The 10,086-nt window shown below is 34.2% G+C and overlaps 2 non-coding genes across 2 annotated transcripts; one reads left to right on the forward strand and one right to left on the reverse strand.

Moving 5' to 3' along the window:
* Nucleotides 1-2,378: 2,378 nt before the first annotated feature.
* TRNAM-CAU (transfer RNA methionine (anticodon CAU)) lies at nt 2,379-2,450 on the forward strand. The gene has a single exon. It is a non-coding gene; the product is annotated as a tRNA-Met (tRNA).
* A 548-nt stretch (nt 2,451-2,998) lies between these two features.
* Nucleotides 2,999-3,070, reverse strand: TRNAM-CAU (transfer RNA methionine (anticodon CAU)). Its single transcript has one exon. It is a non-coding gene; the product is annotated as a tRNA-Met (tRNA).
* Between the last annotated feature and the right edge of the window lie 7,016 nt (nt 3,071-10,086).

The following is a 10,086-nucleotide window of genomic DNA, read 5'->3' on the forward strand; positions in this document are numbered from 1 at the left end:
AGTTAGATTATTGTATAGACAGCAAGGCCTACTATGTGGAGATCTAAACTGTCGTCAGGAGTACATGGATTTTATAGAAACCTTTTACATGTGACAAACTATTACTATCAGTGTTAGAGAAATTTTCTTGGAAGTAGACCAGAGCTTCTGCAGATGAAGCGAGGCTTTTGCATGGGTCCCAAGAAGGACATAACAGCTCAGATTTAGCTCTAAATAAGAAAAAGAAGAGAAAAGTAGCTAAAGACGGTAGGGCATCCTAGTTGTTAAACTTGGATGGTGACGGTGGCTGGATTTTTTTTTTTCGTCTTTCTTTTTTGCGCAAACGTGTAACTCAAAGACTACCCGACTGAACAAAAAAGGTGGGGTCTCTGGCATATTTTTCTAGTATTCTTTGGCTTCTTTAGAGGGAGATGTGGGGTAGAAAGGCTGATACATGTGACCATCCCTTTCCATGACAGGAAGTAATTGAATCAACTTAGTGAAAGTATGAATACCTCATACTTACTGTTATTTCGTGTAACCTACTCAGGCAGCGAAACATTTCCAATTAGGCTTTGCAAGGGCATTATGGCTGCCAACTTCATTAACTAAATTTTCAGAATCCTCCCTTATATAGTAGAGCAATTATATATATATATATATATATATATATATATATATATATATATATATATATATATATACAGAGAGAGAGAGAGAGAGAGAGAGAGAGAGAGAGAGAGAGAGAGAGAGAGAGAGAGAGAGAGAGAGAGAGATTTCCTGTTTGTGACACCTCTTATATCGTATTGATTACAGATTAATTTCTCAGGAGAAATAATTTATAACTGGAGATAAGAATGTATATGCACGGTATGTGTATACATATATGTAGCCTATATCAGTATTTTAGTAAGCTGTTAGATGAGTTTCTTTCTGGGTTTAAGTTTGTGGCAATATTCAGCGAAATGGAATTCAAATGAGGACAGGGAAGGAAGTGCAAAGCACCATTTGTCTAAACTAGATTATTCTGGTTCATTCCCAGTCATATATACATCTATATTAGTTCCACTCAAATGACCAGTTAGCTTAAGAGATCCTATGCAATTGGTAATAACCTACAATGCAAGAAGACTTGCTATGTCATATCAAATGAAACCAGTTTGATGTTCTAGATAAATTCTCATGCCATTACTTAAGTACAGTACTCTCAAACACAAATTTTATGATTAAGAAACCACGTGAAGAAAACGTGCAAACTTGTACTTAACTAGTGCTCTGTGTTCTTCAGTTATATAAAAAACAAAGATAAATTAAAAACATTTTTTACTTACAGATTAAAATTTCACGCTCAGACAAAGCTCGCAACGTTGGGATGATATCATCCGTCATGTGATATCCAATTTAGAAGTTTTCTTTGTCTACGGTCTCATTTCACTCGGTTATTTTTCATCGTTGAGTTAGTTACTGCCTTGGTAGTTTTGGGTTAACTTTTGTATAGTTGTGTCTTCACATCCACATACATACATGCATATGTATGTATATATCTATATATGAATAATATATATATATATATATATATATATATATATATATATATATATATATATATATATATATATATATATATATATATAATAAATCCTACTTTACCTCCGCTCTCGCTTTTTTTCTTATTCTTGCTGTTCAACCTCTTCCAACTTTTACTTCATAGGGTAATTGCTGGTTTTTCGCAACTATCTGGGGATTAACTCAAAATAACCGTGGTAAATTTCAGGAAAACAAAGGAGAACAAAGGAAAATAAAAGCCCTTCTAAGTGTGCGTCACATGGTGGATGATACCATCGCTGGAGATTTTTAATTTCTCTCTCTCTCTCTCTCTCTCTCTCTCTCTCTCTCTCTCTCTCTCTCTCTCTCTCTCTCTCTCTCTCTCTCTCTCTCTCTCTCTTTGCTCAGATTCAAAATAACCACATGGAAAATGAAAATATGAAATACAAACTTAATCTTGCATTTGATATTTTCATTTTCCCTGTGGTTCTTTTGCATATTTTGAATGCTGTATGTACATTATATATATATATATATATATATATATATATATATATATATATATATATATATATATATATATATAAACTGTATACAGAAGGCTATACAGTATATCTATATAGCTATTTATGTGTGCATGTGCACCACTGCCTATATAGGTTGTTGCCTGGTGCTAAAAAGAATAGATAAATATACATTTACTTAAGTACGAAAATGCTTATTTAAAAAATATAATCAAACACGTAATACCAGGAATGAAACAACGGAGGTATCCTATTTTATTTCTTACCGTGAATAAGTTTCATCCCGAGCGCGAACTCAAAAGAAGCTGTGTCTCCCGGGGATGTTCATGAAGCAGAGTGGCGCAGTGGAAGCGTGCTGGGCCCATAACCCAGAGGTCCGTGGATCGAAACCACGCTCTGCTACGAAACTTTTAATTTATTTATTTCTTTTATTTGGAAATGTTGATGATGACTCGTCCTAAAATTATGGATTTTCTATGCCCGATACAAGGTTTAAATTAGGCAAGGTAGAAAAGGTTGGCCCGGTGTTATTCAAAATACTCATCATTTGGGAATAAGTAAATGCGTGTTCATGTATTGAATGTCTTAAATGCATATACACTAATTAACCAGTAAAAAAAAGTTTACATTGATCCATAATTTAACGTCGAGTCCTCATCAACTCTTATTCAAGGGAAATGGTTAGTAAAATCAAGGGAGTTAAGGAGACACTGCCCTTTATTCAATGAAGGAAGTGGGCCTTGATATTGTTTATTTATTTTGATCTTTCAAACCTAAACTGTTCTACCTTAATTTTTGCTTTCATGCCAGTCCCATAAAAATTTTTATCCCATTGCAATTACGTGCTTTTCCCCTTGGGTGCGAATTGTCATAGAAGTCCCAGTACCTGGCTTTATATCGCTAATTTATATATCTATGTATTTAGTAAAGGAAACAGATCAAAAGTTCCGTAGCAGAGCGTGGTTTCGATCCACGGACCTCTGGGTTATGGGCCCAGCACGCTTCCACTGCGCCACTCTGCTTCTTGAAGGGAACGAAGCGCCACTGCTTCATGCATCGGCCCTGCCATCGAAAAATAAACGGGTTTTTAGCATTAGTTGCCTTTGTTCATATTCTTGCCCACCTCATGCTTATATATACTGCATATATATATATATATATATATATATATATATATATATATATATATATATATTATATATATATATGTATATATATATATATCTATAAATAAATATATATATATATATATATATATATAAATATACATATATATAAATATACATATATATAAATATATATATATATATATATATATATATATATATATCTATAAATAAATATACATATATATATAAATATATATATATATATATAAATATATATATATCTATATAAATATATATATATCTATATAAATATATATATATATCTATATAAATATATATATATCTATATATATATTATATATATATATATATATATATATATATATATATATATATATATATATATATATATATATATATATATATATATACAGGAATCACGAAAGGAAAAGTTAAAAGATTTGATTGCCTGATAGGAGTTAGAACTTTCGTCTTATTAGTGACATCAGCGGACTCTATTGAGAATGTACAGTAAAAAATAATATCATATTTTTACAGGAGAGAATCCCATTCTCTTGTATAAATACAATATTATTTTATGTTCATTCTCAGTGTGAGTCTGTCGACGTCACTGATAAAAGACGGAAGACGGAAGTCCGACCTCATTATGTTCGCATGAGATCGAGTTTGTACCTCTTCATCAAGGAACATGGTATACTAGAAGAATCTCAGCTTCTTCTATCTACAGACCCCATACCAACCCTTATGTTCACATGACAAAGAGTTTGTACCTCTTCATCAAGGAAATTGTTTACTAGACGAATTTTAGCTTTTATCTACAGAGCCAGTACCAACCCTTATGTTCATCAAGGAACATAGCATACTAGAAGAAACTTAGCTTCTTCTATTTACAGAGCCAGTACCAACTATGTTCACATGGGAAACAGTTTGTACCTCTTCATCAAGGAACATAGCATACTAGAAGAACCTCCGCTTCTATCCACAGAGCCAGTACCAACCCATATGTTCACATGAGATGGAGTTTGTACCTCTTCATCAAGAAACATAGTATACTAGAAGAATCTCAGCCTTTTCTTTCTATAGACCCGATACCAACCCTTATGTTCACATGACAAAGAGTTTGTACCTCTTCATCAAGGACATTTTATACTAGAAGAATTTCAGCTTCGTCTATTTACAGAGCTAGTATCAACTCTTATGTTCACATGACAAAGAGTTTATACCTCTTCATCAAGGGACATAGCATACTAGAAGAACCTTAGCTTCTTTTATCTACAGAGCCAGTACCTACCGTTATGTTCTAATGAGAAGGAATTTGTACCTCTTCGTCAAGGAACATAGTATACTAGAACTTCAGCTTCTTCTATCTACAGAGCCAGTACCAACCGTTATGTTCACATGAGGAGTTGGTACCTCTTCATTAAGGAACATTGCATACTAGAATTTCAGCTTCTTCTATATATAGAGCCAGTACCTACCCTTATGTTCCCATGACAAAGTTTGTACCTCTATATCAAGGAAAATGATATACTAAAAGAACCTCAGCTTCTTCTATCAACAGAGTACCAACCCTGTTTCCCTCTGCAGGGCCAGTCTTTTAGATTATGCCAACAGTCTACCATAGGGTTGAAATCTGGAAAAATAGATCTAGAAATCCGACTATTTGTCCACATGACAAAGGCCTGTACCACTCCATCATGGAACCGTTATATACTCGAAGCAGAGCAGCCTTTTCCCTCTGCAGTGCACATCCTCTAGGTTACTCCAAAAGAATTGTCTATTAGTTATGTACTAATTTAGTTGAACTCCCTCAAAATATTTTCAAAATTTTGTACAGAACCAGTTTCAATGATTTTATTTTTTCTATACAACACAATTCTTTTTTCATTCCAAAGTGTTTTTTTTTTTTCAGATTTTTTAAAAAAAATTTTTTATGTAATTTTAGGAACAATTCTCTCATTCACATCTATTTTATACTTGGTTATCTTCTTCAATAATAACTCACTCATGAAAAGTAGTTTTGAATCCAACAAAAAATATTTAGGCACCCTTTGAGGATATGACCATACTAGAAGAAGCTAAGCTATTTCCCTCTGCAGGGCCAGTCTTCTAGATTATTCCAACAGACCAACCATAAGGTTGACATCCGGAAGAATAGATTTAGAAATCCAACCATTTGTTCACTTGACAAAGGCCTGTACCACTCCATCATGGAACCATTGCATACTAGAAGCAGCTCAGCTTTTTCTGTCTGCAGTGCACATCCAGTAGGTTACTCCAACAGAATTTTTTCTTAGTATACTTTTAAATTTTGCCTTTCTATTTCTTCAATTAAACAACACCGTTTTTACTCTTTAAAGTTGTCTTCTTTGATAACCTCCTGTAAGATATTTCTATTCCTAGCCAAATCGACATATTTTGCGGCCCTTCTAAGATGGTTTCTCAACTCCCGAGTGTCCACAAAGATACCTTTCTTCCTTTATGTTTCTTTGTATGATATTTTCAAAATACTGGATACGCCTTTCTACGATTCCTTTCTCTATTACTTTAAGATTAACATTCTTTTTCTTTTCTATTTTCTCCTCTTTCAGAGCCTCTTCCCATGGTTGAACAAGAGCATATATTACGTCTCTTTTTTTTTTTCTCCTTTTTTTTTTCTTGGGAGATTTCATCCAGTGCAATTTGTCTAATCCTTAGCAAGGCCACATCCTTTTCTTCCCGCCTAAGATGCTTTCTCTCATCCAGAAATTGTCCTTCAAGATTAGCTTTTTGTTTCCGTCTCATTACCCCCATCATAATTTCTTCATAATCGTCACCTTTACTAGCAGAATCTCCTTCTGTTCCTGGGCTATTTTCTGTTATCGTTTCGCCTAACATACTTTCAAATTGTCGGACATTTTTTTCTAGTAATAGAACTGCCCTTGCTTCTTGCTAGTCTGTATTTTTCTTTTCAATTTTTTCTCCTTTAAATGCCTTTTTGTATCCTTCATTTTCAGATATTTCAAGTTTTTGACTCTCTACTATTTTATCTAAGGGGACTTCTCTAGCCTCCCTACTGGGATTCCTTCTAATTTCCAGACAATCCTCCTGTTCCAGTTTAATATTCCTAGTTTATTTGGCATCGACTTTAATCATTTCTTCATATTTCATAACAAGTTTCCTCATCTTTCTTTCTCCATTTTTTTTTTCTTCTCAAGATTCCCAAGCAGATCCATAACGATTCCTTCTCGTGATTCTTCATCCTTTTGTTTAACCTTAGAGATCCTCTCTTTCTCATTTTCGGACATTTCAAATTGTTGAATTTTTCATATTGTAGCTATAGCAACTTCATTGGCCACCCTTCTTGGATTCCTTATAATTCTCAGACAGTCCTCCTTTTCCAGTTTACTATTCTTAGTTTGTTTAGCTGAACTTGTTTTGAATTGATTTCGACTAGAATATGTTTGACTCATTTTTAGGATTTTTTTTTTATATCGTTTAATGATATTGTCTCCCGCATTTCTCTTATTATTTTCTCTATTCCTGGTACCAGAAAATTACAGTCAATCAATTCCTTACTATTTCTGTCTTATAACTACTATTCTATTTCTTATCCTTCCTGATTTTCCTATATTCTTTTGCTTGAGGGTACACTCGGGCACACTATTCTATCTAATTTCTCTTCCTCTTGTTTTGTTTAAGGTTTTTATAGTTTATATAGGACATGTTTATTTTAATGTTACTGTTTCTGAAATATTTGATTTTTCCCCTTGTCTCATTTCCTCACTGGGCTATTTTCCTCGTTGGGGCCCCTGGGCTTATAGCATCCGGCTTTTCCAACTAAGGTTGTAGCTTAGCAAGTAATAATAATGATAATAATAATGATAATAATAATAATAATAATGCATATCTGTCACCTTTATGCTTAATATATATCTAATGATGGAATATTCCTTTGTATTTTATTCATCTTTAACGCTTTAAGCTAATCTTTCCCATCGATTTGTAAACCAGATTTTTATTAATATTTTTTTCTAACGTTTTTTACTACAATAAATGTAAATTTTTAGGTTGGATTCTTTAGGTTTGTTAGTTTTAGTACCTTTGTCTTCAACTGTCAGACGTTGAATCAGGATCCACAATCATCTTTTTTTTTTAGTCTAATTTCTGTAGATTTTTATGTTCCTTTCATCATCATTGACGTAAAGGGCCTCTGTTAGATTTCGCCAGTCGTCTGTATCTTGAGTTATCAATTCAAAACTTCTCCATTCATCATCTCATACTTTGCGCTTCATAGTACTCAGCCATGTAGGCCGGGTCTTCCAACTCTTCTAGTGCCTTGTGGATATTTATTAATTTACAAATTGACGCTGTTCCCTTCTTCATCTAATTCGTAATCAAGCTTATCCAAGTTCTTTTTTTTTCAGCTTCTTGATTTTATTCATTATTTACTATTTATAAATTTTATTCTTTGCCATTTTCTCAAGAGGCTTTTAGAATTGATTGTGAGTTACCCCTTTAAGCTTTAAAAGAAAACGCTACGGGCCTTGCATGGATATGAAGAAAACAGACGTAAATTTAGAGCTAAACCCTTGTACAGTAATTATTGTTATTATTATTATTATTATTATTATTATTACTAGCCAAGCTACAACCCTAGTTGGAAAAGCAAGTTGCTATAAGCCCAAGGGCTCCAATAGGGAAAAATAGCTCAGTGAGGAAAGGAAATAAGGAAACAAATAAATGATGAGAATAAATTAACAATAAATCATTCTAAAAACAGTAACAACGTCAAAACAGATATGTCCTATATAAACTATTAACAACGTCAAAAACAGATATTTCATATATATATAAACTATAAAAAGACATGTCAGCCTGGTCATCATGAAAAAATTTGCTCCAACTTCAAACTTTTGAAGTTCTACTGATTCAACTACCCGATTAGGAAGATGTAACATGTGGAATAAAACTTCTAGAATACTGTGTAGTATTGAGCCTCATGATGGAGAAGGCCTGGCTATTAGAATTAGCTGCCTGCCTAGTATTACGAACAGGATAGAATTGTCCGGGGAGATCTGAATGTAAAGGATGGTCAGAGTTATGAAAAATCTTATGCAACATGCATAATGAACTAATTGAACGACGGTGCCAAAGATTAATATCTAGATCGGGAATAAGAAATTTAATAGACCGTAAGTTTCTGTCCAACACATTAAGAAATGTATTAAACGCTGGTTATGAAACAGTAGTGGTTAGGGTTACTATCTTTTTTGTATGTGAAGTTACCACCTGTATGTATGATGACGGCTGACTAAGAATGCGGCATTGTAAGGGGGGAGGGGGGGGGGGGAACGAAAGTAATTTAGAATGCGGTAACGATGATTATTCAAAGGAAAAATGAAGATTGTTTATTGACTGAAGAAGATGATCATAATCATGTAAAGTACACTTCTTGATATCGCAATAATGTCGAGGAATATTCGTCAATGCTATGGAAACTGAAAATCTGAAGGACAATTGTTGATAGCATCATTAAGATAATCCTAATATAGCATAAAGGCGAATTATAAAGATATCAGATGAATTCGTAGTTAGGGTATTGTTGCCAATAGTCATTTTAGGATGACGGTAAATGTCTGTCTTTGATTTCTGCAGCACTCATAGAAATAATAATAGCTAATATATGTTGGTAATTATGACTATAGGTAAATATTTTATACCCTGGAACAACCACATGTAATGTGTAATGATGGATGAATACTGGACCTTCTTCTTCTTCTTCGAATAAATCTCCCGCTATGCAGGGTCGCTATTTCTTGAAGGCCGTTTCCAATTTCTTCTGTCTCCGATGTCCTCCACTGTGATTTGTTTCTCTTCCATATCTGCTGTTACACACTCCATTTACCTTCTCTTTGGTCTCCCCCTCCCCCTCCTACCTGGAACATCCATCTCCAACAACCTCCTCCCAACATATTCCTGGTCTTTCCTCATTACGTGCCCAAACCAGTGGAGTCTCCTTTCTTGGATTTTCTTTGATAACTCTGTACCTTTGTTGTTCCCTTTACCAAGCCATTCCTAACCTTATCCAGTCTCGTTATCCCAGCCATCCATCTTAGCATTCTGATCTCTGCAATATCCATTTTCTTCTCAAAGATCTTTTTCATGGGCCTGGTCTCTGCACCATATGTCATGGAAGGTCTCTCTACCGTTGTATGTACCTTTCCCTTTAACTTTAGGTGTATCCTTCGATCACACAAGACTCCTGACACTTTTCCAATTACTGGACCCGTATTTGAAAATTCGGCATATCTTATCATTACTGTGCTAGACGGTATATCTTAACAATCCATGTTTGATAACGGTTATATAATCGGATTAGCAACCGGGTGGAGTAAAGAGAACATTGGATGTGGAGGAAATTCCTCATAAATCTCGATGAAGTCATTGGTAGCAGGGGGACGGATTGGGTTCAAGGCGATAGACAAGATGTCTTTTCGGATTTTACTCCAGATGCCTGGTGAATGATCTTACTGGAATTAGTATGGACTGGCAGAGTCACTTGCCTTAATAAGATAGGCAGTGTGCATCACAAGGAACTGGCTATCCTTTGATGAATTTAGCTAATGAATCCTTTATGTAATTACCAAACAAATTCTTCTCTGAAGAGGAATTGCTCAGTGGCTACTTTTATTTTGGTAAGGGTTGAAGAGATTCTTTAGCTATTGTACGAAGCTTTTCTAGGAGAAGGACATTCCAAAATCAAACCATTGTTCTCTAGTCTTGGGTAGTGCCGAAGTCACTGTACCATGGTCTTCCACTGTCTTGGGGTAGAGATCTCTTGTTTGAGAGTACAATTTAGCACACAAAACTATCTTGTTTCTATTCCTCTTGTTATTTTTAAGTTTTTATCCTCTTGTTATTTTGAA

Source organism: Palaemon carinicauda, chromosome 6, assembly GCF_036898095.1.
Source record: "Palaemon carinicauda isolate YSFRI2023 chromosome 6, ASM3689809v2, whole genome shotgun sequence".
Lineage (NCBI taxonomy): Eukaryota > Metazoa > Arthropoda > Malacostraca > Decapoda > Palaemonidae > Palaemon > Palaemon carinicauda.